At 41.9% G+C, this 24,282-nt stretch overlaps 52 non-coding genes across 52 annotated transcripts; all 52 read left to right on the forward strand.

The window, feature by feature from the left end:
• The first annotated feature begins 441 nt into the window (after positions 1-441).
• Positions 442-524, forward strand: trnal-aag (transfer RNA leucine (anticodon AAG)). The gene has a single exon. It is a non-coding gene; the product is annotated as a tRNA-Leu (tRNA).
• A 254-nt stretch (positions 525-778) lies between these two features.
• Positions 779-861, forward strand: trnal-aag (transfer RNA leucine (anticodon AAG)). Its single transcript has one exon. It is a non-coding gene; the product is annotated as a tRNA-Leu (tRNA).
• A 589-nt stretch (positions 862-1,450) lies between these two features.
• trnal-aag (transfer RNA leucine (anticodon AAG)) lies at positions 1,451-1,533 on the forward strand. Its single transcript has one exon. It is a non-coding gene; the product is annotated as a tRNA-Leu (tRNA).
• Positions 1,534-1,787: 254 nt separating this feature from the next.
• Positions 1,788-1,870, forward strand: trnal-aag (transfer RNA leucine (anticodon AAG)). Its single transcript has one exon. It is a non-coding gene; the product is annotated as a tRNA-Leu (tRNA).
• Positions 1,871-2,106: 236 nt separating this feature from the next.
• On the forward strand, positions 2,107-2,189 carry trnal-aag (transfer RNA leucine (anticodon AAG)). Its single transcript has one exon. It is a non-coding gene; the product is annotated as a tRNA-Leu (tRNA).
• Positions 2,190-2,443: 254 nt separating this feature from the next.
• On the forward strand, positions 2,444-2,526 carry trnal-aag (transfer RNA leucine (anticodon AAG)). The gene has a single exon. It is a non-coding gene; the product is annotated as a tRNA-Leu (tRNA).
• Positions 2,527-2,780: 254 nt separating this feature from the next.
• trnal-aag (transfer RNA leucine (anticodon AAG)) lies at positions 2,781-2,863 on the forward strand. The gene has a single exon. It is a non-coding gene; the product is annotated as a tRNA-Leu (tRNA).
• A 236-nt stretch (positions 2,864-3,099) lies between these two features.
• Positions 3,100-3,182, forward strand: trnal-aag (transfer RNA leucine (anticodon AAG)). Its single transcript has one exon. It is a non-coding gene; the product is annotated as a tRNA-Leu (tRNA).
• Positions 3,183-3,436: 254 nt separating this feature from the next.
• On the forward strand, positions 3,437-3,519 carry trnal-aag (transfer RNA leucine (anticodon AAG)). Its single transcript has one exon. It is a non-coding gene; the product is annotated as a tRNA-Leu (tRNA).
• Positions 3,520-4,127: 608 nt separating this feature from the next.
• On the forward strand, positions 4,128-4,210 carry trnal-aag (transfer RNA leucine (anticodon AAG)). Its single transcript has one exon. It is a non-coding gene; the product is annotated as a tRNA-Leu (tRNA).
• Positions 4,211-4,464: 254 nt separating this feature from the next.
• trnal-aag (transfer RNA leucine (anticodon AAG)) lies at positions 4,465-4,547 on the forward strand. The gene has a single exon. It is a non-coding gene; the product is annotated as a tRNA-Leu (tRNA).
• A 254-nt stretch (positions 4,548-4,801) lies between these two features.
• Positions 4,802-4,884, forward strand: trnal-aag (transfer RNA leucine (anticodon AAG)). The gene has a single exon. It is a non-coding gene; the product is annotated as a tRNA-Leu (tRNA).
• Positions 4,885-5,473: 589 nt separating this feature from the next.
• Positions 5,474-5,556, forward strand: trnal-aag (transfer RNA leucine (anticodon AAG)). Its single transcript has one exon. It is a non-coding gene; the product is annotated as a tRNA-Leu (tRNA).
• A 254-nt stretch (positions 5,557-5,810) lies between these two features.
• trnal-aag (transfer RNA leucine (anticodon AAG)) lies at positions 5,811-5,893 on the forward strand. The gene has a single exon. It is a non-coding gene; the product is annotated as a tRNA-Leu (tRNA).
• Positions 5,894-6,129: 236 nt separating this feature from the next.
• Positions 6,130-6,212, forward strand: trnal-aag (transfer RNA leucine (anticodon AAG)). Its single transcript has one exon. It is a non-coding gene; the product is annotated as a tRNA-Leu (tRNA).
• A 254-nt stretch (positions 6,213-6,466) lies between these two features.
• trnal-aag (transfer RNA leucine (anticodon AAG)) lies at positions 6,467-6,549 on the forward strand. Its single transcript has one exon. It is a non-coding gene; the product is annotated as a tRNA-Leu (tRNA).
• A 254-nt stretch (positions 6,550-6,803) lies between these two features.
• trnal-aag (transfer RNA leucine (anticodon AAG)) lies at positions 6,804-6,886 on the forward strand. Its single transcript has one exon. It is a non-coding gene; the product is annotated as a tRNA-Leu (tRNA).
• A 589-nt stretch (positions 6,887-7,475) lies between these two features.
• On the forward strand, positions 7,476-7,558 carry trnal-aag (transfer RNA leucine (anticodon AAG)). The gene has a single exon. It is a non-coding gene; the product is annotated as a tRNA-Leu (tRNA).
• A 254-nt stretch (positions 7,559-7,812) lies between these two features.
• Positions 7,813-7,895, forward strand: trnal-aag (transfer RNA leucine (anticodon AAG)). Its single transcript has one exon. It is a non-coding gene; the product is annotated as a tRNA-Leu (tRNA).
• Positions 7,896-8,131: 236 nt separating this feature from the next.
• On the forward strand, positions 8,132-8,214 carry trnal-aag (transfer RNA leucine (anticodon AAG)). The gene has a single exon. It is a non-coding gene; the product is annotated as a tRNA-Leu (tRNA).
• Positions 8,215-8,468: 254 nt separating this feature from the next.
• Positions 8,469-8,551, forward strand: trnal-aag (transfer RNA leucine (anticodon AAG)). Its single transcript has one exon. It is a non-coding gene; the product is annotated as a tRNA-Leu (tRNA).
• Positions 8,552-8,805: 254 nt separating this feature from the next.
• On the forward strand, positions 8,806-8,888 carry trnal-aag (transfer RNA leucine (anticodon AAG)). Its single transcript has one exon. It is a non-coding gene; the product is annotated as a tRNA-Leu (tRNA).
• Positions 8,889-9,124: 236 nt separating this feature from the next.
• On the forward strand, positions 9,125-9,207 carry trnal-aag (transfer RNA leucine (anticodon AAG)). The gene has a single exon. It is a non-coding gene; the product is annotated as a tRNA-Leu (tRNA).
• Positions 9,208-9,893: 686 nt separating this feature from the next.
• Positions 9,894-9,976, forward strand: trnal-aag (transfer RNA leucine (anticodon AAG)). Its single transcript has one exon. It is a non-coding gene; the product is annotated as a tRNA-Leu (tRNA).
• Positions 9,977-10,584: 608 nt separating this feature from the next.
• trnal-aag (transfer RNA leucine (anticodon AAG)) lies at positions 10,585-10,667 on the forward strand. Its single transcript has one exon. It is a non-coding gene; the product is annotated as a tRNA-Leu (tRNA).
• A 254-nt stretch (positions 10,668-10,921) lies between these two features.
• Positions 10,922-11,004, forward strand: trnal-aag (transfer RNA leucine (anticodon AAG)). Its single transcript has one exon. It is a non-coding gene; the product is annotated as a tRNA-Leu (tRNA).
• Positions 11,005-11,258: 254 nt separating this feature from the next.
• On the forward strand, positions 11,259-11,341 carry trnal-aag (transfer RNA leucine (anticodon AAG)). The gene has a single exon. It is a non-coding gene; the product is annotated as a tRNA-Leu (tRNA).
• Positions 11,342-11,930: 589 nt separating this feature from the next.
• On the forward strand, positions 11,931-12,013 carry trnal-aag (transfer RNA leucine (anticodon AAG)). Its single transcript has one exon. It is a non-coding gene; the product is annotated as a tRNA-Leu (tRNA).
• A 254-nt stretch (positions 12,014-12,267) lies between these two features.
• On the forward strand, positions 12,268-12,350 carry trnal-aag (transfer RNA leucine (anticodon AAG)). The gene has a single exon. It is a non-coding gene; the product is annotated as a tRNA-Leu (tRNA).
• A 236-nt stretch (positions 12,351-12,586) lies between these two features.
• trnal-aag (transfer RNA leucine (anticodon AAG)) lies at positions 12,587-12,669 on the forward strand. The gene has a single exon. It is a non-coding gene; the product is annotated as a tRNA-Leu (tRNA).
• A 254-nt stretch (positions 12,670-12,923) lies between these two features.
• On the forward strand, positions 12,924-13,006 carry trnal-aag (transfer RNA leucine (anticodon AAG)). Its single transcript has one exon. It is a non-coding gene; the product is annotated as a tRNA-Leu (tRNA).
• A 254-nt stretch (positions 13,007-13,260) lies between these two features.
• On the forward strand, positions 13,261-13,343 carry trnal-aag (transfer RNA leucine (anticodon AAG)). The gene has a single exon. It is a non-coding gene; the product is annotated as a tRNA-Leu (tRNA).
• Positions 13,344-13,579: 236 nt separating this feature from the next.
• On the forward strand, positions 13,580-13,662 carry trnal-aag (transfer RNA leucine (anticodon AAG)). Its single transcript has one exon. It is a non-coding gene; the product is annotated as a tRNA-Leu (tRNA).
• A 254-nt stretch (positions 13,663-13,916) lies between these two features.
• Positions 13,917-13,999, forward strand: trnal-aag (transfer RNA leucine (anticodon AAG)). Its single transcript has one exon. It is a non-coding gene; the product is annotated as a tRNA-Leu (tRNA).
• Positions 14,000-14,607: 608 nt separating this feature from the next.
• trnal-aag (transfer RNA leucine (anticodon AAG)) lies at positions 14,608-14,690 on the forward strand. Its single transcript has one exon. It is a non-coding gene; the product is annotated as a tRNA-Leu (tRNA).
• A 686-nt stretch (positions 14,691-15,376) lies between these two features.
• On the forward strand, positions 15,377-15,459 carry trnal-aag (transfer RNA leucine (anticodon AAG)). Its single transcript has one exon. It is a non-coding gene; the product is annotated as a tRNA-Leu (tRNA).
• A 254-nt stretch (positions 15,460-15,713) lies between these two features.
• On the forward strand, positions 15,714-15,796 carry trnal-aag (transfer RNA leucine (anticodon AAG)). Its single transcript has one exon. It is a non-coding gene; the product is annotated as a tRNA-Leu (tRNA).
• Positions 15,797-16,049: 253 nt separating this feature from the next.
• trnal-aag (transfer RNA leucine (anticodon AAG)) lies at positions 16,050-16,132 on the forward strand. The gene has a single exon. It is a non-coding gene; the product is annotated as a tRNA-Leu (tRNA).
• Positions 16,133-16,737: 605 nt separating this feature from the next.
• Positions 16,738-16,820, forward strand: trnal-aag (transfer RNA leucine (anticodon AAG)). Its single transcript has one exon. It is a non-coding gene; the product is annotated as a tRNA-Leu (tRNA).
• A 254-nt stretch (positions 16,821-17,074) lies between these two features.
• On the forward strand, positions 17,075-17,157 carry trnal-aag (transfer RNA leucine (anticodon AAG)). Its single transcript has one exon. It is a non-coding gene; the product is annotated as a tRNA-Leu (tRNA).
• Positions 17,158-17,393: 236 nt separating this feature from the next.
• On the forward strand, positions 17,394-17,476 carry trnal-aag (transfer RNA leucine (anticodon AAG)). The gene has a single exon. It is a non-coding gene; the product is annotated as a tRNA-Leu (tRNA).
• A 963-nt stretch (positions 17,477-18,439) lies between these two features.
• Positions 18,440-18,522, forward strand: trnal-aag (transfer RNA leucine (anticodon AAG)). The gene has a single exon. It is a non-coding gene; the product is annotated as a tRNA-Leu (tRNA).
• A 602-nt stretch (positions 18,523-19,124) lies between these two features.
• Positions 19,125-19,207, forward strand: trnal-aag (transfer RNA leucine (anticodon AAG)). The gene has a single exon. It is a non-coding gene; the product is annotated as a tRNA-Leu (tRNA).
• A 253-nt stretch (positions 19,208-19,460) lies between these two features.
• Positions 19,461-19,543, forward strand: trnal-aag (transfer RNA leucine (anticodon AAG)). The gene has a single exon. It is a non-coding gene; the product is annotated as a tRNA-Leu (tRNA).
• Positions 19,544-20,506: 963 nt separating this feature from the next.
• On the forward strand, positions 20,507-20,589 carry trnal-aag (transfer RNA leucine (anticodon AAG)). The gene has a single exon. It is a non-coding gene; the product is annotated as a tRNA-Leu (tRNA).
• A 602-nt stretch (positions 20,590-21,191) lies between these two features.
• trnal-aag (transfer RNA leucine (anticodon AAG)) lies at positions 21,192-21,274 on the forward strand. Its single transcript has one exon. It is a non-coding gene; the product is annotated as a tRNA-Leu (tRNA).
• Positions 21,275-21,527: 253 nt separating this feature from the next.
• Positions 21,528-21,610, forward strand: trnal-aag (transfer RNA leucine (anticodon AAG)). Its single transcript has one exon. It is a non-coding gene; the product is annotated as a tRNA-Leu (tRNA).
• Positions 21,611-21,882: 272 nt separating this feature from the next.
• trnal-gag (transfer RNA leucine (anticodon GAG)) lies at positions 21,883-21,965 on the forward strand. Its single transcript has one exon. It is a non-coding gene; the product is annotated as a tRNA-Leu (tRNA).
• A 272-nt stretch (positions 21,966-22,237) lies between these two features.
• Positions 22,238-22,320, forward strand: trnal-gag (transfer RNA leucine (anticodon GAG)). The gene has a single exon. It is a non-coding gene; the product is annotated as a tRNA-Leu (tRNA).
• A 938-nt stretch (positions 22,321-23,258) lies between these two features.
• Positions 23,259-23,341, forward strand: trnal-aag (transfer RNA leucine (anticodon AAG)). The gene has a single exon. It is a non-coding gene; the product is annotated as a tRNA-Leu (tRNA).
• Positions 23,342-23,594: 253 nt separating this feature from the next.
• Positions 23,595-23,677, forward strand: trnal-aag (transfer RNA leucine (anticodon AAG)). The gene has a single exon. It is a non-coding gene; the product is annotated as a tRNA-Leu (tRNA).
• A 272-nt stretch (positions 23,678-23,949) lies between these two features.
• On the forward strand, positions 23,950-24,032 carry trnal-gag (transfer RNA leucine (anticodon GAG)). Its single transcript has one exon. It is a non-coding gene; the product is annotated as a tRNA-Leu (tRNA).
• Positions 24,033-24,282: the final 250 nt, after the last annotated feature.

Consider the following 24,282-nt stretch of genomic DNA (forward strand, 5'->3'; position numbering starts at 1 on the left):
TGATATTTCTCGCTCTTTTGTAAAAAAGGATGTGGAATTCAATGATAAATGAAATGTAGGTTATCCTGCTATTTGTCATATTTTCAATGTTTTAGGTATTTTGCAGTCAGGATGGCCGAGTGGTCTAAGGCGCTGCGTTAAGGCCGCAGTCTCCCCTGGAGGCGTGGGTTCTAATCCCACTTCTGACAGAAGGTTAAGACAAGTGTTTTAATTTCTGTAAAGTCCAAAACAAGAGGTTGCGAGGGAAACCGTGAAAAAGGCATTCATGTAACAAATAAATGTCCAGTTACGTGAATGTGTATGTGCCACAAGGGAGGACGCTGCAGGTATCAGAGCTGATATTTCTCGCTCTTTTGTAAAAAAGGATGTGCAATTCAATGATATATGAAATATAGGTTATCCTGCTATTTGTCATAATTTCAGTGTTTGAGGTATTTTACAGTCAGGATGGCCGAGTGGTCTAAGGCGCTGCGTTAAGGTCGCAGTCTCCCCTGGAGGCGTGGGTTCAAATCCCACTTCTGACAAAAAGGTTAAGACAAGTGTTTTAATTTCTGTAAAGTCCAAAACAAGAGGTTGCGAGGGAAACCGTGAAAAAGGCATTCATGTAACAAATAAATGTCCACTTACGTGAATGTGTATGTGCCACAAGGGAGGACGCTGCAGGTATCAGACCTGATATTTCTCGCTCTTTTGTAAAAAAGGATGTGCAATTCAATGATATATGAAATGTAGGTTATCCTAGTATTTGTCATAATTTCAGTGTTTGAGGTATTTTTCAGTCAGGATGGCCGAGTGGTCTAAGGCGCTGCGTTAAGGTCGCAGTCTCCCCTGGAGGCGTGGGTTCAAATCCCACTTCTGACAAAAAGGTTAAGACAAGTGTTTTAATTTCTGTAAAGTCCAAAACAAGAGGTTGCGAGGGAAACTGTGAAAAAGGCATTCATGTAACAAATAAATGTCCACTTACGTGAATGTGTACGTGCCACAAGGGAGAACGCTGCAGGTATCAGACCTGATATTTCTCGCTCCTTTGTAAAAAAGGATGTGCAATTCAATGATAGATGAAATATAGGTTATCCTAGTATTTGTCATAATTTCAGTGTTTGAGGTATTTTACAGTCAGGATGGCCGAGTGGTCTAAGGCGCTGCGTTAAGGTCGCAGTCTCCCCTGGAGGCGTGGGGTCAAATCACACTTCTGGCAAAAGGTTAAGACAATTCTTTAAATTTCTGTAAAGTCCAAAACAAGAGGTTGCGAGGGAAACCGTGAAAAAGGCATTCATGTAACAATAAATGTCCAGTTACGTGAATGTGTATGTGCCACAAGGGAGGACGCTGCAGGTATCAGAGCTGATATTTCTCGCTCTTTTGTAAAAAAGGATGTGCAATTCAATGATATATGAAATATAGGTTATCCTGCTATTTGTCATAATTTCAGTGTTTGAGGTATTTTACAGTCAGGATGGCCGAGTGGTCTAAGGCGCTGCGTTAAGGTCGCAGTCTCCCCTGGAGGCGTGGGTTCAAATCCCACTTCTGACAAAAAGGTTAAGACAAGTGTTTTAATTTCTGTAAAGTCCAAAACAAGAGGTTGCGAGGGAAACCGTGAAAAAGGCATTCATGTAACAAATAAATGTCCACTTACGTGAATGTGTATGTGCCACAAGGGAGGACGCTGCAGGTATCAGACCTGATATTTCTCGCTCTTTTGTAAAAAAGGATGTGCAATTCAATGATAGATGAAATACAGGTTATCCTAGTATTTGTCATAATTTCAGTGTTTGAGGTATTTTACAGTCAGGATGGCCGAGTGGTCTAAGGCGCTGCGTTAAGGTCGCAGTCTCCCCTGGAGGCGTGGGTTCAAATCCCACTTCTGACAAAAGGTTATAAGAAGTGTTTCAATTTCCGTAAAGTCCAAAACATGAGGTTGTGAGGGAAACCGTGAAGAAGGCATTCATGTAACAAGTGAATCCGAAGTGCCTCAAGGGAGGACGCTGCAGGTATCAGACATGATATTTCTCGCTCTTTTGTGAAAAAGGATGTGCAATTCAATGATATATGAAATGTAGGTTATCCTAGTATTTGTCATCATTTCAGTGTTTGAGGTATTTTACAGTCAGGATGGCCGAGTGGTCTAAGGCGCTGCGTTAAGGTCGCAGTCTCCCCTGGAGGCGTGGGTTCAAATCCCACTTCTGACAAAAAGGTTAAGACAAGTGTTTTAATTTCTGTAAAGTCCAAAACAAGAGGTTGCGAGGGAAACCGTGAAAAAGGCATTCATGTAACAAATAAATGTCCAGTTACGTGAATGTGTAAGTGCCACAAGGGAGGACGCTGCAGGTATCAGAGCTGATATTTCTCGCTCTTTTGTAAAAAAGGATGTGCAATTCAATGATATATGAAATATAGGTTATCCTGCTATTTGTCATAATTTCAGTGTTTGAGGTATTTTACAGTCAGGATGGCCGAGTGGTCTAAGGCGCTGCGTTAAGGTCGCAGTCTCCCCTGGAGGCGTGGGTTCAAATCCCACTTCTGACAAAAAGGTTAAGACAAGTGTTTTAATTTCTGTAAAGTCCAAAACAAGAGGTTGCGAGGGAAACCGTGAAAAAGGCATTCATGTAACAAATAAATGTCCAGTTACGTGAATGTGTATGTGCCACAAGGGAGGACGCTGCAGGTATCAGACCTGATATTTCTCGCTCCTTTGTAAAAAAGGATGTGCAATTCAATGATAGATGAAATACAGGTTATCCTAGTATTTGTCATAATTTCAGTGTTTGAGGTATTTTACAGTCAGGATGGCCGAGTGGTCTAAGGCGCTGCGTTAAGGTCGCAGTCTCCCCTGGAGGCGTGGGTTCAAATCCCACTTCTGACAAAAGGTTATAAGAAGTGTTTCAATTTCCGTAAAGTCCAAAACATGAGGTTGTGAGGGAAACCGTGAAGAAGGCATTCATGTAACAAGTGAATCCGAAGTGCCTCAAGGGAGGACGCTGCAGGTATCAGACATGATATTTCTCGCTCTTTTGTAAAAAAGGATGTGCAATTCAATGATATATGAAATGTAGGTTATCCTAGTATTTGTCATCATTTCAGTGTTTGAGGTATTTTACAGTCAGGATGGCCGAGTGGTCTAAGGCGCTGCGTTAAGGTCGCAGTCTCCCCTGGAGGCGTGGGTTCAAATCCCACCTCTGACAAAAAGGTTAAGACAAGTGTTTTAATTTCTGTAAAGTCCAAAACAAGAGGTTGCGAGGGAAACCGTGAAAAAGGCATTCATGTAACAAATAAATGTCCAGTTACGTGAATGTGTATGTGCCACAAGGGAGGACGCTGCAGGTATCAGAGCTGATATTTCTCGCTCTTTTGTAAAAAAGGATGTGCAATTCAATGATATATGAAATATAGGTTATCCTAGTATTTGTCATAATTTCAGTGTTTGAGGTATTTTACAGTCAGGATGGCCGAGTGGTCTAAGGCGCTGCGTTAAGGTCGCAGTCTCCCCTGGAGGCGTGGGTTCAAATCCCACTTCTGACAGAAGGTTAAGACAATTTTTTAAATTTCTGTAAAGTCCAAAACAAGAGGTTGCGAGGGAAACCGTGAAAAAGGCATTCATGTAACAAATAAATGTCCACTTACGTGAATGTGTATGTGCCTTACACATGTGTAAGTGCCACAAGGGAGGACGCTGCAGGTATCAGAGCTGATATTTCTCGCTCTTTTGTAAAAAAGGATGTGGAATTCAATGATAAATGAAATGTAGGTTATCCTGCTATTTGTCATATTTTCAATGTTTTAGGTATTTTGCAGTCAGGATGGCCGAGTGGTCTAAGGCGCTGCGTTAAGGCCGCAGTCTCCCCTGGAGGCGTGGGTTCTAATCCCACTTCTGACAGAAGGTTAAGACAAGTGTTTTAATTTCTGTAAAGTCCAAAACAAGAGGTTGCGAGGGAAACCGTGAAAAAGGCATTCATGTAACAAATAAATGTCCAGTTACGTGAATGTGTATGTGCCACAAGGGAGGACGCTGCAGGTATCAGAGCTGATATTTCTCGCTCTTTTGTAAAAAAGGATGTGCAATTCAATGATATATGAAATATAGGTTATCCTGCTATTTGTCATAATTTCAGTGTTTGAGGTATTTTACAGTCAGGATGGCCGAGTGGTCTAAGGCGCTGCGTTAAGGTCGCAGTCTCCCCTGGAGGCGTGGGTTCAAATCCCACTTCTGACAAAAAGGTTAAGACAAGTGTTTTAATTTCTGTAAAGTCCAAAACAAGAGGTTGCGAGGGAAACCGTGAAAAAGGCATTCATGTAACAAATAAATGTCCACTTACGTGAATGTGTATGTGCCACAAGGGAGGACGCTGCAGGTATCAGACCTGATATTTCTCGCTCTTTTGTAAAAAAGGATGTGCAATTCAATGATATATGAAATGTAGGTTATCCTAGTATTTGTCATAATTTCAGTGTTTGAGGTATTTTTCAGTCAGGATGGCCGAGTGGTCTAAGGCGCTGCGTTAAGGTCGCAGTCTCCCCTGGAGGCGTGGGTTCAAATCCCACTTCTGACAAAAAGGTTAAGACAAGTGTTTTAATTTCTGTAAAGTCCAAAACAAGAGGTTGCGAGGGAAACCGTGAAAAAGGCATTCATGTAACAAATAAATGTCCAGTTACGTGAATGTGTAAGTGCCACAAGGGAGGACGCTGCAGGTATCAGAGCTGATATTTCTCGCTCTTTTGTAAAAAAGGATGTGCAATTCAATGATATATGAAATATAGGTTATCCTGCTATTTGTCATAATTTCAGTGTTTGAGGTATTTTACAGTCAGGATGGCCGAGTGGTCTAAGGCGCTGCGTTAAGGTCGCAGTCTCCCCTGGAGGCGTGGGTTCAAATCCCACTTCTGACAAAAAGGTTAAGACAAGTGTTTTAATTTCTGTAAAGTCCAAAACAAGAGGTTGCGAGGGAAACCGTGAAAAAGGCATTCATGTAACAAATAAATGTCCAGTTACGTGAATGTGTATGTGCCACAAGGGAGGACGCTGCAGGTATCAGACCTGATATTTCTCGCTCCTTTGTAAAAAAGGATGTGCAATTCAATGATAGATGAAATACAGGTTATCCTAGTATTTGTCATAATTTCAGTGTTTGAGGTATTTTACAGTCAGGATGGCCGAGTGGTCTAAGGCGCTGCGTTAAGGTCGCAGTCTCCCCTGGAGGCGTGGGGTCAAATCACACTTCTGGCAAAAGGTTAAGACAATTCTTTAAATTTCTGTAAAGTCCAAAACAAGAGGTTGCGAGGGAAACCGTGAAAAAGGCATTCATGTAACAATAAATGTCCAGTTACGTGAATGTGTATGTGCCACAAGGGAGGACGCTGCAGGTATCAGAGCTGATATTTCTCGCTCTTTTGTAAAAAAGGATGTGCAATTCAATGATATATGAAATATAGGTTATCCTGCTATTTGTCATAATTTCAGTGTTTGAGGTATTTTACAGTCAGGATGGCCGAGTGGTCTAAGGCGCTGCGTTAAGGTCGCAGTCTCCCCTGGAGGCGTGGGTTCAAATCCCACTTCTGACAAAAAGGTTAAGACAAGTGTTTTAATTTCTGTAAAGTCCAAAACAAGAGGTTGCGAGGGAAACCGTGAAAAAGGCATTCATGTAACAAATAAATGTCCAGTTACGTGAATGTGTATGTGCCACAAGGGAGGACGCTGCAGGTATCAGACCTGATATTTCTCGCTCCTTTGTAAAAAAGGATGTGCAATTCAATGATAGATGAAATACAGGTTATCCTAGTATTTGTCATAATTTCAGTGTTTGAGGTATTTTACAGTCAGGATGGCCGAGTGGTCTAAGGCGCTGCGTTAAGGTCGCAGTCTCCCCTGGAGGCGTGGGTTCAAATCCCACTTCTGACAAAAGGTTATAAGAAGTGTTTCAATTTCCGTAAAGTCCAAAACATGAGGTTGTGAGGGAAACCGTGAAGAAGGCATTCATGTAACAAGTGAATCCGAAGTGCCTCAAGGGAGGACGCTGCAGGTATCAGACATGATATTTCTCGCTCTTTTGTGAAAAAGGATGTGCAATTCAATGATATATGAAATGTAGGTTATCCTAGTATTTGTCATCATTTCAGTGTTTGAGGTATTTTACAGTCAGGATGGCCGAGTGGTCTAAGGCGCTGCGTTAAGGTCGCAGTCTCCCCTGGAGGCGTGGGTTCAAATCCCACTTCTGACAAAAAGGTTAAGACAAGTGTTTTAATTTCTGTAAAGTCCAAAACAAGAGGTTGCGAGGGAAACCGTGAAAAAGGCATTCATGTAACAAATAAATGTCCAGTTACGTGAATGTGTAAGTGCCACAAGGGAGGACGCTGCAGGTATCAGAGCTGATATTTCTCGCTCTTTTGTAAAAAAGGATGTGCAATTCAATGATATATGAAATATAGGTTATCCTGCTATTTGTCATAATTTCAGTGTTTGAGGTATTTTACAGTCAGGATGGCCGAGTGGTCTAAGGCGCTGCGTTAAGGTCGCAGTCTCCCCTGGAGGCGTGGGTTCAAATCCCACTTCTGACAAAAAGGTTAAGACAAGTGTTTTAATTTCTGTAAAGTCCAAAACAAGAGGTTGCGAGGGAAACCGTGAAAAAGGCATTCATGTAACAAATAAATGTCCAGTTACGTGAATGTGTATGTGCCACAAGGGAGGACGCTGCAGGTATCAGACCTGATATTTCTCGCTCCTTTGTAAAAAAGGATGTGGAATTCAATGATATATGAAATATAGGTTATCCTGCTATTTGTCATAATTTCAGTGTTTGAGGTATTTTACAGTCAGGATGGCCGAGTGGTCTAAGGCGCTGCGTTAAGGTCGCAGTCTCCCCTGGAGGCGTGGGTTCAAATCCCACTTCTGACAAAAAGGTTAAGACAAGTGTTTTAATTTCTGTAAAGTCCAAAACAAGAGGTTGCGAGGGAAACCGTGAAAAAGGCATTCATGTAACAAATAAATGTCCAGTTACGTGAATGTGTATGTGCCACAAGGGAGGACGCTGCAGGTATCAGACCTGATATTTCTCGCTCCTTTGTAAAAAAGGATGTGCAATTCAATGATAGATGAAATACAGGTTATCCTAGTATTTGTCATAATTTCAGTGTTTGAGGTATTTTACAGTCAGGATGGCCGAGTGGTCTAAGGCGCTGCGTTAAGGTCGCAGTCTCCCCTGGAGGCGTGGGGTCAAATCACACTTCTGGCAAAAGGTTAAGACAATTCTTTAAATTTCTGTAAAGTCCAAAACAAGAGGTTGCGAGGGAAACCGTGAAAAAGGCATTCATGTAACAATAAATGTCCAGTTACGTGAATGTGTATGTGCCACAAGGGAGGACGCTGCAGGTATCAGAGCTGATATTTCTCGCTCTTTTGTAAAAAAGGATGTGCAATTCAATGATATATGAAATATAGGTTATCCTGCTATTTGTCATAATTTCAGTGTTTGAGGTATTTTACAGTCAGGATGGCCGAGTGGTCTAAGGCGCTGCGTTAAGGTCGCAGTCTCCCCTGGAGGCGTGGGTTCAAATCCCACTTCTGACAAAAAGGTTAAGACAAGTGTTTTAATTTCTGTAAAGTCCAAAACAAGAGGTTGCGAGGGAAACCGTGAAAAAGGCATTCATGTAACAAATAAATGTCCAGTTACGTGAATGTGTATGTGCCACAAGGGAGGACGCTGCAGGTATCAGACCTGATATTTCTCGCTCCTTTGTAAAAAAGGATGTGCAATTCAATGATAGATGAAATACAGGTTATCCTAGTATTTGTCATAATTTCAGTGTTTGAGGTATTTTACAGTCAGGATGGCCGAGTGGTCTAAGGCGCTGCGTTAAGGTCGCAGTCTCCCCTGGAGGCGTGGGTTCAAATCCCACTTCTGACAAAAGGTTATAAGAAGTGTTTCAATTTCCGTAAAGTCCAAAACATGAGGTTGTGAGGGAAACCGTGAAGAAGGCATTCATGTAACAAGTGAATCCGAAGTGCCTCAAGGGAGGACGCTGCAGGTATCAGACATGATATTTCTCGCTCTTTTGTGAAAAAGGATGTGCAATTCAATGATATATGAAATGTAGGTTATCCTAGTATTTGTCATCATTTCAGTGTTTGAGGTATTTTACAGTCAGGATGGCCGAGTGGTCTAAGGCGCTGCGTTAAGGTCGCAGTCTCCCCTGGAGGCGTGGGTTCAAATCCCACTTCTGACAAAAAGGTTAAGACAAGTGTTTTAATTTCTGTAAAGTCCAAAACAAGAGGTTGCGAGGGAAACCGTGAAAAAGGCATTCATGTAACAAATAAATGTCCAGTTACGTGAATGTGTAAGTGCCACAAGGGAGGACGCTGCAGGTATCAGAGCTGATATTTCTCGCTCTTTTGTAAAAAAGGATGTGCAATTCAATGATATATGAAATATAGGTTATCCTGCTATTTGTCATAATTTCAGTGTTTGAGGTATTTTACAGTCAGGATGGCCGAGTGGTCTAAGGCGCTGCGTTAAGGTCGCAGTCTCCCCTGGAGGCGTGGGTTCAAATCCCACTTCTGACAAAAAGGTTAAGACAAGTGTTTTAATTTCTGTAAAGTCCAAAACAAGAGGTTGCGAGGGAAACCGTGAAAAAGGCATTCATGTAACAAATAAATGTCCAGTTACGTGAATGTGTATGTGCCACAAGGGAGGACGCTGCAGGTATCAGACCTGATATTTCTCGCTCCTTTGTAAAAAAGGATGTGCAATTCAATGATAGATGAAATACAGGTTATCCTAGTATTTGTCATAATTTCAGTGTTTGAGGTATTTTACAGTCAGGATGGCCGAGTGGTCTAAGGCGCTGCGTTAAGGTCGCAGTCTCCCCTGGAGGCGTGGGTTCAAATCCCACTTCTGACAAAAGGTTATAAGAAGTGTTTCAATTTCCGTAAAGTCCAAAACATGAGGTTGTGAGGGAAACCGTGAAGAAGGCATTCATGTAACAAGTGAATCCGAAGTGCCTCAAGGGAGGACGCTGCAGGTATCAGACATGATATTTCTCGCTCTTTTGTAAAAAAGGATGTGCAATTCAATGATATATGAAATGTAGGTTATCCTAGTATTTGTCATCTTTTCAGTGTTTGAGGTATTTTACAGTCAGGATGGCCGAGTGGTCTAAGGCGCTGCGTTAAGGTCGCAGTCTCCCCTGGAGGCGTGGGTTCAAATCCCACTTCTGACAAAAAGGTTAAGACAAGTGTTTTAATTTCTGTAAAGTCCAAAACAAGAGGTTGCGAGGGAAACCGTGAAAAAGGCATTCATGTAACAAATAAATGTCCAGTTACGTGAATGTGTATGTGCCACAAGGGAGGACGCTGCAGGTATCAGAGCTGATATTTCTCGCTCTTTTGTAAAAAAGGATGTGAATGTGTATGTGCCTTACACATGTGTAAGTGCCACAAGGGAGGACGCTGCAGGTATCAGAGCTGATATTTCTCGCTCTTTTGTAAAAAAGGATGTGGAATTCAATGATAAATGAAATGTAGGTTATCCTGCTATTTGTCATATTTTCAATGTTTTAGGTATTTTGCAGTCAGGATGGCCGAGTGGTCTAAGGCGCTGCGTTAAGGCCGCAGTCTCCCCTGGAGGCGTGGGTTCTAATCCCACTTCTGACAGAAGGTTAAGACAAGTGTTTTAATTTCTGTAAAGTCCAAAACAAGAGGTTGCGAGGGAAACCGTGAAAAAGGCATTCATGTAACAAATAAATGTCCAGTTACGTGAATGTGTATGTGCCACAAGGGAGGACGCTGCAGGTATCAGAGCTGATATTTCTCGCTCTTTTGTAAAAAAGGATGTGCAATTCAATGATATATGAAATATAGGTTATCCTAGTATTTGTCATAATTTCAGTGTTTGAGGTATTTTACAGTCAGGATGGCCGAGTGGTCTAAGGCGCTGCGTTAAGGTCGCAGTCTCCCCTGGAGGCGTGGGTTCAAATCCCACTTCTGACAGAAGGTTAAGACAATTTTTTAAATTTCTGTAAAGTCCAAAACAAGAGGTTGCGAGGGAAACCGTGAAAAAGGCATTCATGTAACAAATAAATGTCCACTTACGTGAATGTGTATGTGCCTTACACATGTGTAAGTGCCACAAGGGAGGACGCTGCAGGTATCAGAGCTGATATTTCTCGCTCTTTTGTAAAAAAGGATGTGGAATTCAATGATAAATGAAATGTAGGTTATCCTGCTATTTGTCATATTTTCAATGTTTTAGGTATTTTGCAGTCAGGATGGCCGAGTGGTCTAAGGCGCTGCGTTAAGGCCGCAGTCTCCCCTGGAGGCGTGGGTTCTAATCCCACTTCTGACAGAAGGTTAAGACAAGTGTTTTAATTTCTGTAAAGTCCAAAACAAGAGGTTGCGAGGGAAACCGTGAAAAAGGCATTCATGTAACAAATAAATGTCCAGTTACGTGAATGTGTATGTGCCACAAGGGAGGACGCTGCAGGTATCAGAGCTGATATTTCTCGCTCTTTTGTAAAAAAGGATGTGCAATTCAATGATATATGAAATATAGGTTATCCTGCTATTTGTCATAATTTCAGTGTTTGAGGTATTTTACAGTCAGGATGGCCGAGTGGTCTAAGGCGCTGCGTTAAGGTCGCAGTCTCCCCTGGAGGCGTGGGTTCAAATCCCACTTCTGACAAAAAGGTTAAGACAAGTGTTTTAATTTCTGTAAAGTCCAAAACAAGAGGTTGCGAGGGAAACCGTGAAAAAGGCATTCATGTAACAAATAAATGTCCACTTACGTGAATGTGTATGTGCCACAAGGGAGGACGCTGCAGGTATCAGACCTGATATTTCTCGCTCTTTTGTAAAAAAGGATGTGCAATTCAATGATATATGAAATGTAGGTTATCCTAGTATTTGTCATAATTTCAGTGTTTGAGGTATTTTTCAGTCAGGATGGCCGAGTGGTCTAAGGCGCTGCGTTAAGGTCGCAGTCTCCCCTGGAGGCGTGGGTTCAAATCCCACTTCTGACAAAAAGGTTAAGACAAGTGTTTTAATTTCTGTAAAGTCCAAAACAAGAGGTTGCGAGGGAAACCGTGAAAAAGGCATTCATGTAACAAATAAATGTCCAGTTACGTGAATGTGTAAGTGCCACAAGGGAGGACGCTGCAGGTATCAGAGCTGATATTTCTCGCTCTTTTGTAAAAAAGGATGTGCAATTCAATGATATATGAAATATAGGTTATCCTGCTATTTGTCATAATTTCAGTGTTTGAGGTATTTTACAGTCAGGATGGCCGAGTGGTCTAAGGCGCTGCGTTAAGGTCGCAGTCTCCCCTGGAGGCGTGGGTTCAAATCCCACTTCTGACAAAAAGGTTAAGACAAGTGTTTTAATTTCTGTAAAGTCCAAAACAAGAGGTTGCGAGGGAAACCGTGAAAAAGGCATTCATGTAACAAATAAATGTCCAGTTACGTGAATGTGTATGTGCCACAAGGGAGGACGCTGCAGGTATCAGACCTGATATTTCTCGCTCCTTTGTAAAAAAGGATGTGCAATTCAATGATAGATGAAATACAGGTTATCCTAGTATTTGTCATAATTTCAGTGTTTGAGGTATTTTACAGTCAGGATGGCCGAGTGGTCTAAGGCGCTGCGTTAAGGTCGCAGTCTCCCCTGGAGGCGTGGGGTCAAATCACACTTCTGGCAAAAGGTTAAGACAATTCTTTAAATTTCTGTAAAGTCCAAAACAAGAGGTTGCGAGGGAAACCGTGAAAAAGGCATTCATGTAACAATAAATGTCCAGTTACGTGAATGTGTATGTGCCACAAGGGAGGACGCTGCAGGTATCAGAGCTGATATTTCTCGCTCTTTTGTAAAAAAGGATGTGCAATTCAATGATATATGAAATATAGGTTATCCTGCTATTTGTCATAATTTCAGTGTTTGAGGTATTTTACAGTCAGGATGGCCGAGTGGTCTAAGGCGCTGCGTTAAGGTCGCAGTCTCCCCTGGAGGCGTGGGTTCAAATCCCACTTCTGACAAAAAGGTTAAGACAAGTGTTTTAATTTCTGTAAAGTCCAAAACAAGAGGTTGCGAGGGAAACCGTGAAAAAGGCATTCATGTAACAAATAAATGTCCAGTTACGTGAATGTGTATGTGCCACAAGGGAGGACGCTGCAGGTATCAGACCTGATATTTCTCGCTCCTTTGTAAAAAAGGATGTGCAATTCAATGATAGATGAAATACAGGTTATCCTAGTATTTGTCATAATTTCAGTGTTTGAGGTATTTTACAGTCAGGATGGCCGAGTGGTCTAAGGCGCTGCGTTAAGGTCGCAGTCTCCCCTGGAGGCGTGGGTTCAAATCCCACTTCTGACAAAAGGTTATAAGAAGTGTTTCAATTTCCGTAAAGTCCAAAACATGAGGTTGTGAGGGAAACCGTGAAGAAGGCATTCATGTAACAAGTGAATCCGAAGTGCCTCAAGGGAGGACGCTGCAGGTATCAGACATGATATTTCTCGCTCTTTTGTGAAAAAGGATGTGCAATTCAATGATATATGAAATGTAGGTTATCCTAGTATTTGTCATCATTTCAGTGTTTGAGGTATTTTACAGTCAGGATGGCCGAGTGGTCTAAGGCGCTGCGTTAAGGTCGCAGTCTCCCCTGGAGGCGTGGGTTCAAATCCCACTTCTGACAAAAAGGTTAAGACAAGTGTTTTAATTTCTGTAAAGTCCAAAACAAGAGGTTGCGAGGGAAACCGTGAAAAAGGCATTCATGTAACAAATAAATGTCCAGTTACGTGAATGTGTAAGTGCCACAAGGGAGGACGCTGCAGGTATCAGAGCTGATATTTCTCGCTCTTTTGTAAAAAAGGATGTGCAATTCAATGATATATGAAATATAGGTTATCCTGCTATTTGTCATAATTTCAGTGTTTGAGGTATTTTACAGTCAGGATGGCCGAGTGGTCTAAGGCGCTGCGTTAAGGTCGCAGTCTCCCCTGGAGGCGTGGGTTCAAATCCCACTTCTGACAAAAAGGTTAAGACAAGTGTTTTAATTTCTGTAAAGTCCAAAACAAGAGGTTGCGAGGGAAACCGTGAAAAAGGCATTCATGTAACAAATAAATGTCCAGTTACGTGAATGTGTATGTGCCACAAGGGAGGACGCTGCAGGTATCAGACCTGATATTTCTCGCTCCTTTGTAAAAAAGGATGTGCAATTCAATGATAGATGAAATACAGGTTATCCTAGTATTTGTCATAATTTCAGTGTTTGAGGTATTTTACAGTCAGGATGGCCGAGTGGTCTAAGGCGCTGCGTTAAGGTCGCAGTCTCCCCTGGAGGCGTGGGTTCAAATCCCACTTCTGACAAAAGGTTATAAGAAGTGTTTCAATTTCCGTAAAGTCCAAAACATGAGGTTGTGAGGGAAACCGTGAAGAAGGCATTCATGTAACAAGTGAATCCGAAGTGCCTCAAGGGAGGACGCTGCAGGTATCAGACATGATATTTCTCGCTCTTTTGTAAAAAAGGATGTGCAATTCAATGATATATGAAATGTAGGTTATCCTAGTATTTGTCATCATTTCAGTGTTTGAGGTATTTTACAGTCAGGATGGCCGAGTGGTCTAAGGCGCTGCGTTAAGGTCGCAGTCTCCCCTGGAGGCGTGGGTTCAAATCCCACTTCTGACAAAAAGGTTAAGACAAGTGTTTTAATTTCTGTAAAGTCCAAAACAAGAGGTTGCGAGGGAAACCGTGAAAAAGGCATTCATGTAACAAATAAATGTCCAGTTACGTGAATGTGTATGTGCCACAAGGGAGGACGCTGCAGGTATAAGAGCTGATATTTCTCGCTCTTTTGTAAAAAAGGATGTGCAATTCAATGATATATGAAATATAGGTTATCCTAGTATTTGTCATAATTTCAGTGTTTGAGGTATTTTACAGTCAGGATGGCCGAGTGGTCTAAGGCGCTGCGTTAAGGTCGCAGTCTCCCCTGGAGGCGTGGGTTCAAATCCCACTTCTGACAGAAGGTTAAGACAATTTTTTAAATTTCTGTAAAGTCCAAAACAAGAGGTTGCGAGGGAAACCGTGAAAAAGGCATTCATGTAACAAATAAATGTCCACTTACGTGAATGTGTATGTGCCTTACACATGTGTAAGTGCCACAAGGGAGGACGCTGCAGGTATCAGAGCTGATATTTCTCGCTCTTTTGTAAAAAAGGATGTGGAATTCAATGATAAATGAAATGTAGGTTATCCTGCTATTTGTCATATTTTCAATGTTTTAGGTATTTTGCAGTCAGGATGGCCGAGTGGTCTAAGGCGCTGCGTTAAGGCCGCAGTCTCCCCTGGAGGCGTGGGTTCTAATCCCACTTCTGACAGAAGGTTAAGACAAGTGTTTTAATTTCTGTAAAGTCCAAAACAAGAGGTTGCGAGGGAAACCGTGAAAAAGGCATTCATGTAACAAATAAATGTCCAGTTACGTGAATGTGTATGTGCCACAAGGGAGGACGCTGCAGGTATCAGAGCTGATATTTCTCGCTCTTTTGTAAAAAAGGATGTGCAATTCAATGATATATGAAATATAGGTTATCCTGCTATTTGTCATAATTTCAGTGTTTGAGGTATTTTACAGTCAGGATGGCCGAGTGGTCTAAGGCGCTGCGTTAAGGTCGCAGTCTCCCCTGGAGGCGTGGGTTCAAATCCCACTTCTGACAAAAAGGTTAAGACAAGTGTTTTAATTTCTGTAAAGTCCAAAACAAGAGGTTGCGAGGGAAACCGTGAAAAAGGCATTCATGTAACAAATAAATGTCCAGTTACGTGAATGTGTATGTGCCACAAGGGAGGACGCTGCAGGTATCAGAGCTGATATTTCTCGCTCTTTTGTAAAAAAGGATGTGAATGTGTATGTGCCTTACACATGTGTAAGTGCCACAAGGGAGGACGCTGCAGGTATCAGAGCTGATATTTCTCGCTCTTTTGTAAAAAAGGATGTGGAATTCAATGATAAATGAAATGTAGGTTATCCTGCTATTTGTCATATTTTCAATGTTTTAGGTATTTTGCAGTCAGGATGGCCGAGTGGTCTAAGGCGCTGCGTTAAGGCCGCAGTCTCCCCTGGAGGCGTGGGTTCTAATCCCACTTCTGACAGAAGGTTAAGACAAGTGTTTTAATTTCTGTAAAGTCCAAAACAAGAGGTTGCGAGGGAAACCGTGAAAAAGGCATTCATGTAACAAATAAATGTCCAGTTACGTGAATGTGTATGTGCCACAAGGGAGGACGCTGCAGGTATCAGAGCTGATATTTCTCGCTCTTTTGTAAAAAAGGATGTGCAATTCAATGATATATGAAATATAGGTTATCCTGCTATTTGTCATAATTTCAGTGTTTGAGGTATTTTACAGTCAGGATGGCCGAGTGGTCTAAGGCGCTGCGTTAAGGTCGCAGTCTCCCCTGGAGGCGTGGGTTCAAATCCCACTTCTGACAAAAAGGTTAAGACAAGTGTTTTAATTTCTGTAAAGTCCAAAACAAGAGGTTGCGAGGGAAACCGTGAAAAAGGCATTCATGTAACAAATAAATGTCCACTTACGTGAATGTGTATGTGCCACAAGGGAGGACGCTGCAGGTATCAGACCTGATATTTCTCGCTCCTTTGTAAAAAAGGATGTGCAATTCAATGATAGATGAAATACAGGTTATCCTAGTATTTGTCATAATTTCAGTGTTTGAGGTATTTTACAGTCAGGATGGCCGAGTGGTCTAAGGCGCTGCGTTAAGGTCGCAGTCTCCCCTGGAGGCGTGGGTTCAAATCCCACTTCTGACAAAAAGGTTAAGACAAGTGTTTTAATTGCTGTAAAGTCCAAAACAAGAGGTTGCGAGGGAAACCGTGAAAAAGGCATTTATGTAACAATAAATGTCCACTTACGTGAATGTGTATGTGCCACAAGGGAGGACGCTGCAGGTATCAGAGCTGATATTTCTCGCTCTTTTGTAAAAAAGGATGTGCAATTCAATGATATATGAAATGTAGGTTATCCTGCTATTTGTCATAATTTCAGTGTTTGAGGTATTTTACAGTCAGGATGGCCGAGTGGTCTAAGGCGCTGCGTTAAGGTCGCAGTCTCCCCTGGAGGCGTGGGTTCAAATCCCACTTCTGACAGAAGGTTAAGACAATTTTTTAAATTTCTGTAAAGTCCAAAACAAGAGGTTGCGAGGGAAACCGTGAAAAAGGCATTCATGTAACAAATAAATGTCCACTTACGTGAATGTGTATGTGCCTTACACATGTGTAAGTGCCACAAGGGAGGACGCTGCAGGTATCAGACCTGATATTTCTCGCTCTTTTGTAAAAAAGGATGTGCAATTCAATGATAAATGAAATGTAGGTTATCCTGCTATTTGTCATGATTTCAATGTTTGAGGTATTTTACAGTCAGGATGGCCGAGTGGTCTAAGGCGCTGCGTTAAGGTCGCAGTCCCCTGGAGGCGTGGGGTCAAATCACACTTCTGGCAAAAGGTTAAGACAATTCTTTAAATTTCTGTAAAGTCCAAAACAAGAGGTTGCGAGGGAAACCGTGAAAAAGGCATTCATGTAACAATAAATGTCCAGTTACGTGAATGTGTATGTGCCACAAGGGAGGACGCTGCAGGTATCAGAGCTGATATTTCTCGCTCTTTTGTAAAAAAGGATGTGCAATTCAATGATATATGAAATATAGGTTATCCTGCTATTTGTCATAATTTCAGTGTTTGAGGTATTTTACAGTCAGGATGGCCGAGTGGTCTAAGGCGCTGCGTTAAGGTCGCAGTCTCCCCTGGAGGCGTGGGTTCAAATCCCACTTCTGACAAAAAGGTTAAGACAAGTGTTTTAATTTCTGTAAAGTCCAAAACAAGAGGTTGCGAGGGAAACCGTGAAAAAGGCATTCATGTAACAAATAAATGTCCAGTTACGTGAATGTGTATGTGCCACAAGGGAGGACGCTGCAGGTATCAGACCTGATATTTCTCGCTCCTTTGTAAAAAAGGATGTGCAATTCAATGATAGATGAAATACAGGTTATCCTAGTATTTGTCATAATTTCAGTGTTTGAGGTATTTTACAGTCAGGATGGCCGAGTGGTCTAAGGCGCTGCGTTAAGGTCGCAGTCTCCCCTGGAGGCGTGGGTTCAAATCCCACTTCTGACAAAAGGTTATAAGAAGTGTTTCAATTTCCGTAAAGTCCAAAACATGAGGTTGTGAGGGAAACCGTGAAGAAGGCATTCATGTAACAAGTGAATCCGAAGTGCCTCAAGGGAGGACGCTGCAGGTATCAGACATGATATTTCTCGCTCTTTTGTAAAAAAGGATGTGCAATTCAATGATATATGAAATGTAGGTTATCCTAGTATTTGTCATCATTTCAGTGTTTGAGGTATTTTACAGTCAGGATGGCCGAGTGGTCTAAGGCGCTGCGTTAAGGCCGCAGTCTCCCCTGGAGGCGTGGGTTCAAATCCCACTTCTGACAGAAGGTTAAGACAAGTGTTTTAATTTCTGTAAAGTCCAAAACAAGAGGTTGCGAGGGAAACCGTGAAAAAGGCATTCATGTAACGAATAAATGTCCACTTACGTGAATGTGTATGTGCCTTACACATGTGTAAGTGCCACAAGGGAGGACGCTGCAGGTATCAGATCTGATATTTCTCGCTCCTTTGTAAAAAAGGATGTGCAATTCAATGATAGATGAAATATAGGTTATCCTAGTATTTGTCATAATTTCAGTGTTTGAGGTATTTTACAGTCAGGATGGCCGAGTGGTCTAAGGCGCTGCGTTAAGGTCGCAGTCTCCCCTGGAGGCGTTGGTTCAAATCCCACTTCTGACAGAAGGTTAAGACAATTTTTTAAATTTCTGTAAAGTCCAAAACAAGAGGTTGCGAGGGAAACCGTGAAAAAGGCATTCATGTAACGAATAAATGTCCACTTACGTGAATGTGTAAGTGCCTTACACATGTGTAAGTGCCACAAGGGAGGACGCTGCAGGTATCAGAGCTGATATTTCTCGCTCTTTTGTAAAAAAGGATGTGCAATTCAATGATAAATGAAATGTAGGTTATCCTGCTATTTGTCATATTTTCAATGTTTTAGCTATTTTACAGTCAGGATGGCCGAGTGGTCTAAGGCGCTGCGTTAAGGCCGCAGTCTCCCCTGGAGGCGTGGGTTTAAATCCAACTTCTGACAGAAGGTTAAGACAAGTGTTTTAATTTCTGTAAAGTCCAAAACAAGAGGTTGCGAGGGAAACCGTGAAAAAGGCATTCATGTAACAAATAAATGTCCACTTACGTGAATGTGTATGTGCCACAAGGGAGGACGCCGCAGGTATCAGAGCTGATATTTCTCGCTCTTTTGTAAAAAAGGATGTGCAATTCAATGATATATGAAATGTAGGTTATCCTGCTATTTGTCATAATTTCAGTGTTTGAGGTATTTTACAGTCAGGATGGCCGAGTGGTCTAAGGCGCTGCGTTAAGGTCGCAGTCTCCCCTGGAGGCGTGGGTTCAAATCCCACTTCTGACAGAAGGTTAAGACAATTTTTTAAATTTCTGTAAAGTCCAAAACAAGAGGTTGCGAGGGAAACCGTGAAAAAGGCATTCATGTAACAAATAAATGTCCACTTACGTGAATGTGCCTTACACATGTGTAAGTGCCACAAGGGAGGACGCTGCAGGTATCAGAGCTGATATTTCTCGCTCTTTTGTAAAAAAGGATGTGGAATTCAATGATAAATGAAATGTAGGTTATCCTGCTATTTGTCATATTTTCAATGTTTTAGGTATTTTGCAGTCAGGATGGCCGAGTGGTCTAAGGAGCTGCGTTAAGGCCGCAGTCTCCCCTGGAGGCGTGGGTTCAAATCCCACTTCTGACAGAAGGTTAAGACAAGTGTTTTAATTTCTGTAAAGTCCAAAACAAGAGGTTGCGAGGGAAACCGTGAAAAAGGCATTCATGTAACAAATAAATGTCCAGTTACGTGAATGTGTATGTGCCACAAGGGAGGACGCTGCAGGTATCAGACCTGATATTTCTCGCTCTTTTGTAAAAAAGGATGTGCAATTCAATGATATATGAAATGTAGGTTATCCTAGTATTTGTCATAATTTCAGTGTTTGAGGTATTTTACAGTCAGGATGGCCGAGTGGTCTAAGGCGCTGCGTTAAGGTCGCAGTCTCCCCTGGAGGCGTGGGTTCAAATCCCACTTCTGACAAAAAGGTTAAGACAAGTGTTTTAATTTCTGTAAAGTCCAAAACAAGAGGTTGCGAGGGAAACCGTGAAAAAGGCATTTATGTAACAATAAATGTCCACTTACGTGAATGTGTATGTGCCACAAGGGAGGACGCTGCAGGTATCAGAGCTGATATTTCTCGCTCTTTTGTAAAAAAGGATGTGCAATTCAATGATATATGAAATGTAGGTTATCCTGCTATTTGTCATAATTTCAGTGTTTGAGGTATTTTACAGTCAGGATGGCCGAGTGGTCTAAGGCGCTGCGTTAAGGTCGCAGTCTCCCCTGGAGGCGTGGGTTCAAATCCCACTTCTGACAGAAGGTTAAGACAATTTTTTAAATTTCTGTAAAGTCCAAAACAAGAGGTTGCGAGGGAAACCGTGAAAAAGGCATTCATGTAACAAATAAATGTCCACTTACGTGAATGTGTATGTGCCTTACACATGTGTATGTGCCACAAGGGAGAACGCTGCAGGTATCAGACCTGATATTTCTCGCTCTTTTGTAAAAAAGGATGTGCAATTCAATGATAAATGAAATGTAGGTTATCCTGCTATTTGTCATATTTTCAATGTTTTAGCTATTTTACAGTCAGGATGGCCGAGTGGTCTAAGGCGCTGCGTTAAGGCCGCAGTCTCCCCTGGAGGCGTTGGTTCAAATCCCACTTCTGACAGAAGGTTAAGACAATTTTTTAAATTTCTGTAAAGTCCAAAACAAGAGGTTGCGAGGGAAACCGTGAAAAAGGCATTCATGTAACGAATAAATGTCCACTTACGTGAATGTGTATGTGCCTTACACATGTGTAAGTGCCACAAGGGAGGACGCTGCAGGTATCAGAGCTGATATTTCTCGCTCTTTTGTAAAAAAGGATGTGCAATTCAATGATAAATGAAATGTAGGTTATCCTGCTATTTGTCATATTTTCAATGTTTTAGCTATTTTACAGTCAGGATGGCCGAGTGGTCTAAGGCGCTGCGTTAAGGCCGCAGTCTCCCCTGGAGGCGTGGGTTTAAATCCAACTTCTGACAGAAGGTTAAGACAAGTGTTTTAATTTCTGTAAAGTCCAAAACAAGAGGTTGCGAGGGAAACCGTGAAAAAGGCATTCATGTAACAAATAAATGTCCACTTACGTGAATGTGTATGTGCCACAAGGGAGGACGCCGCAGGTATCAGAGCTGATATTTCTCGCTCTTTTGTAAAAAAGGATGTGCAATTCAATGATATATGAAATGTAGGTTATCCTGCTATTTGTCATAATTTCAGTGTTTGAGGTATTTTACAGTCAGGATGGCCGAGTGGTCTAAGGCGCTGCGTTAAGGTCGCAGTCTCCCCTGGAGGCGTGGGTTCAAATCCCACTTCTGACAGAAGGTTAAGACAATTTTTTAAATTTCTGTAAAGTCCAAAACAAGAGGTTGCGAGGGAAACCGTGAAAAAGGCATTCATGTAACAAATAAATGTCCACTTACGTGAATGTGCCTTACACATGTGTAAGTGCCACAAGGGAGGACGCTGCAGGTATCAGAGCTGATATTTCTCGCTCTTTTGTAAAAAAGGATGTGGAATTCAATGATAAATGAAATGTAGGTTATCCTGCTATTTGTCATATTTTCAATGTTTTAGGTATTTTGCAGTCAGGATGGCCGAGTGGTCTAAGGAGCTGCGTTAAGGCCGCAGTCTCCCCTGGAGGCGTGGGTTCAAATCCCACTTCTGACAGAAGGTTAAGACAAGTGTTTTAATTTCTGTAAAGTCCAAAACAAGAGGTTGCGAGGGAAACCGTGAAAAAGGCATTCATGTAACAAATAAATGTCCAGTTACGTGAATGTGTATGTGCCACAAGGGAGGACGCTGCAGGTATCAGACCTGATATTTCTCGCTCTTTTGTAAAAAAGGATGTGCAATTCAATGATATATGAAATGTAGGTTATCCTAGTATTTGTCATAATTTCAGTGTTTGAGGTATTTTACAGTCAGGATGGCCGAGTGGTCTAAGGCGCTGCGTTAAGGTCGCAGTCTCCCCTGGAGGCGTGGGTTCAAATCCCACTTCTGACAAAAAGGTTAAGACAAGTGTTTTAATTTCTGTAAAGTCCAAAACAAGAGGTTGCGAGGGAAACCGTGAAAAAGGCATTTATGTAACAATAAATGTCCACTTACGTGAATGTGTATGTGCCACAAGGGAGGACGCTGCAGGTATCAGAGCTGATATTTCTCGCTCTTTTGTAAAAAAGGATGTGCAATTCAATGATATATGAAATGTAGGTTATCCTGCTATTTGTCATAATTTCAGTGTTTGAGGTATTTTACAGTCAGGATGGCCGAGTGGTCTAAGGCGCTGCGTTAAGGTCGCAGTCTCCCCTGGAGGCGTGGGTTCAAATCCCACTTCTGACAGAAGGTTAAGACAATTTTTTAAATTTCTGTAAAGTCCAAAACAAGAGGTTGCGAGGGAAACCGTGAAAAAGGCATTCATGTAACAAATAAATGTCCACTTACGTGAATGTGTATGTGCCTTACACATGTGTATGTGCCACAAGGGAGGACGCTGCAGGTATCAGAGCTGATATTTCTCGCTCTTTTGTAAAAAAGGATGTGCAATTCAATGATAAATGAAATGTAGGTTATCCTGCTATTTGTCATATTTTCAATGTTTTAGGTATTTTGCAGTCAGGATGGCCGAGTGGTCTAAGGCGCTGCGTTGAGGCCGCAGTCTCCCCTGGAGGCGTGGGTTCAAATCCCAATTCTGACAGAAGGTTAAGACAATTCTTTAAATTTCTGTAAAGTCCAAAACAAGAGGTTGCGAGGGAAACCGTGAAAAAGGCATTCATGTAACAAATAAATGTCCACTTACCTGAATGTGTATGTGCCTTACACATGTGTAAGTGCCACAAGGGAGGACGCTGCAGGTATCAGAGCTGATATTTCTCGCTCTTTTGTAAAAAAGGATGTGCAATTCAATGATAAATGAAATGTAGGTTATCCTAGTATTTGTCATAATTTCAATGTTTTAGGTATTTTGCAGTCAGGATGGCCGAGTGGTCTAAGGCGCTGCGTTGAGGTCGCAGTCTCCCCTGGAGGCGTGGGTTCAAATCCCAATTCTGACAGAAGGTTAAGACAATTTTTTAAATTTCTGTAAAGTCCAAAACAAGAGGTTGCGAGGGAAACCGTGAAAAAGGCATTCATGTAACGAATAAATGTCCACTTACGTGAATGTGTAAGTGCCACAAGGGAGGACGCTGCAGGTATCAGAGCTGATATTTCTCGCTCTTTTGTAAAAAAGGATGTGCAATTCAATGATATATGAAATGTAGGTTATCCTAGTATTTGTCATAATTTCAGTGTTTGAGTTATTTTACAGTCAGGATGGCCGAGTGGTCTAAGGCGCTGCGTTAAGGTCGCAGTCTCCCCTGGAGGCGTGGGGTCAAATCACACTTCTGGCAAAAGGTTAAGACAATTCTTTAAATTTCTGTAAAGTCCAAAACAAGAGGTTGCGAGGGAAACCGTGAAAAAGGCATTCATGTAACAAATAAATGTCCACTTACGTGAATGTGCCTTACACATGTGTAAGTGCCACAAGGGAGGACGCTGCAGGTATCAGAGCTGATATTTCTCGCTCTTTTGTAAAAAAGGATGTGGAATTCAATGATAAATGAAATGTAGGTTATCCTGCTATTTGTCATATTTTCAATGTTTTAGGTATTTTGCAGTCAGGATGGCCGAGTGGTCTAAGGAGCTGCGTTAAGGCCGCAGTCTCCCCTGGAGGCGTGGGTTCAAATCCCACTTCTGACAGAAGGTTAAGACAAGTGTTTTAATTTCTGTAAAGTCCAAAACAAGAGGTTGCGAGGGAAACCGTGAAAAAGGCATTCATGTAACAAATAAATGTCCAGTTACGTGAATGTGTATGTGCCACAAGGGAGGACGCTGCAGGTATCAGACCTGATATTTCTCGCTCTTTTGTAAAAAAGGATGTGCAATTCAATGATATATGAAATGTAGGTTATCCTAGTATTTGTCATAATTTCAGTGTTTGAGGTATTTTACAGTCAGGATGGCCGAGTGGTCTAAGGCGCTGCGTTAAGGTCGCAGTCTCCCCTGGAGGCGTGGGTTCAAATCCCACTTCTGACAAAAAGGTTAAGACAAGTGTTTTAATTTCTGTAAAGTCCAAAACAAGAGGTTGCGAGGGAAACCGTGAAAAAGGCATTTATGTAACAATAAATGTCCACTTACGTGAATGTGTATGTGCCACAAGGGAGGACGCTGCAGGTATCAGAGCTGATATTTCTCGCTCTTTTGTAAAAAAGGATGTGCAATTCAATGATATATGAAATGTAGGTTATCCTGCTATTTGTCATAATTTCAGTGTTTGAGGTATTTTACAGTCAGGATGGCCGAGTGGTCTAAGGCGCTGCGTTAAGGTCGCAGTCTCCCCTGGAGGCGTGGGTTCAAATCCCACTTCTGACAGAAGGTTAAGACAATTTTTTAAATTTCTGTAAAGTCCAAAACAAGAGGTTGCGAGGGAAACCGTGAAAAAGGCATTCATGTAACAAATAAATGTCCACTTACGTGAATGTGTATGTGCCTTACACATGTGTATGTGCCACAAGGGAGGACGCTGCAGGTATCAGAGCTGATATTTCTCGCTCTTTTGTAAAAAAGGATGTGCAATTCAATGATAAATGAAATGTAGGTTATCCTGCTATTTGTCATATTTTCAATGTTTTAGGTATTTTGCAGTCAGGATGGCCGAGTGGTCTAAGGCGCTGCGTTGAGGCCGCAGTCTCCCCTGGAGGCGTGGGTTCAAATCCCAATTCTGACAGAAGGTTAAGACAATTCTTTAAATTTCTGTAAAGTCCAAAACAAGAGGTTGCGAGGGAAACCGTGAAAAAGGCATTCATGTAACGAATAAATGTCCACTTACGTGAATGTGTAAGTGCCACAAGGGAGGACGCTGCAGGTATCAGAGCTGATATTTCTCGCTCTTTTGTAAAAAAGGATGTGCAATTCAATGATAGATGAAATATAGGTTATCCTAGTATTTGTCATAATTTCAGTGTTTGAGTTATTTT

This window comes from Gasterosteus aculeatus, chromosome 13 (assembly GCF_964276395.1).
Source record: "Gasterosteus aculeatus chromosome 13, fGasAcu3.hap1.1, whole genome shotgun sequence".
NCBI classification, from domain to species: Eukaryota; Metazoa; Chordata; class Actinopteri; order Perciformes; family Gasterosteidae; genus Gasterosteus; species Gasterosteus aculeatus.